At 32.8% G+C, this 1,577-nt stretch overlaps 1 non-coding gene across 1 annotated transcript; it reads right to left on the bottom strand.

Annotated features, from left to right (window-relative positions):
• Nucleotides 1-236: 236 nt before the first annotated feature.
• On the bottom strand, nt 237-341 carry LOC129495622 (U6 spliceosomal RNA). The gene has a single exon (XR_008661564.1). It is a non-coding gene; the product is annotated as a U6 spliceosomal RNA (small nuclear RNA).
• Between the last annotated feature and the right edge of the window lie 1,236 nt (nt 342-1,577).

The raw sequence follows: 1,577 nt of genomic DNA, 5'->3' as shown, positions 1-1,577 counted from the left end.
ATGACAAAGCATGTTCTATATTATGCTTTTTTCTATATATTTTACTAATACTAATATTAGTATTTTGTGACGTATGGTCTTCTTGGCTACTTGGTCCACTTATACACAGTCTGAGTTCTAGTGTTTGTTGGTAGATCTGTTAGTTGCGTATATCCAACCCTGGTCAATCTGTCTCATCCTCCTGGTTCTCACTTCTACTATATTATTTCAATCTTTGGTCACATTTTACTAATTTCAAAAATATGAAATGCTTCACGAATTTGCATGTCATCTTTGCGCAAGGGGCATGCTAATCTTCTCTATTGTTCCAATTTTAGTATATGTGCTGCCAAAGTGGGCACTGCCTACTAGTTTAAACATCCTTCTATATTTATGAGATCTACTGCAAGGAAGAACTTGCCCCTTCTTCCCCATCAATGTATGTACTCTTATTTATTTATACCAAATAAACGAATAGATTTTTATTTTATTCAATGGGATATAAGCCATTTCCATCAGTATTTATTTTAACGTTCAAATTGTTCAAAATTTGGCCAGTGAGATCCCTTTCAAATTGGCCTGTGTTCTTTTGATATGTCACTAGCATTACTTTAGCTCTTCCTTTCTTTATGATGCAACAGGATATCCTAGACTTCTCTGCAAAATTCCCTGCTCTTTTAGTGGAAATAGTCTTTAAAAACTAAAATTTGGGTACTAGGTATGCTCAGTACTACTGATGGGTCATTGTTTCTAGGTCCCTTTATCAGGTAGCCTAGGAAATATATATGTAGGGATTTATACATGCACACCCCCCACATACAAATTCACACATATATAGACATATAAATAGAACCTACATCTATATAAACACATATATATGTATGTACACAGATACACATATATGTATAGATTTATATTTATCCCTATATCTGTTTTTATATGTTTTACTCATATTTCTAATTCCAGTCCAGCAGGCAGAGTGTATTTTAGTGTTTCCTCTTTCCATATTTGTAACTCTCCTCCCCAGTGATGAGAAACCTAGCTTTCATTATCGTCACTATAGTTACACTTCTGCTCAAGCTAGGGTATATGGCATTAAAATTGCTAATTCATACCACTGTTGGAAAAAGCAAACCTACAAACTAGGATTCAATATCTATTTATAGTGTTTTAGATTAAATGTACAAAGAGTGAAATGCACACATCTCAAGTGCACAATTCAATACATTTTAATGAATGTACACACACCTCTTATTCTTTCTGAAAGTAAGTCAGCTGTTCTTCCTATTACTGTTCTCTTGTGTGTAATGTATCATCTTTTTTTCTGGCTGTCTACAGTCTGACTATGATAAGCCCTAGTATTTTTTTTTGTATTTATTTTGCTTGTGCTTTACTGATTTTCTCAAACTGTAAGTTTATGTTTCAAGAATTTTGAGAATTGTTTGCAACTATAACCTTATTACACACACATTTTAATATACATATATGTGTGTGTATGTGTCTCTGTGTATATATATGTGTGTATATATTTTTGGTCCTAGTCTCTTTTCTTTCCTTTTGTGACTTTGACTACTCAAATATGAGACTGTTTGTTATTA

This window comes from Nyctereutes procyonoides, unplaced genomic scaffold (genome assembly GCF_905146905.1).
Source record: "Nyctereutes procyonoides isolate TBG_1078 unplaced genomic scaffold, NYPRO_anot_genome, whole genome shotgun sequence".
Taxonomy (NCBI): Eukaryota; Metazoa; Chordata; class Mammalia; order Carnivora; family Canidae; genus Nyctereutes; species Nyctereutes procyonoides.
This window is presented reverse-complemented; position numbering and strand designations above follow the sequence as displayed.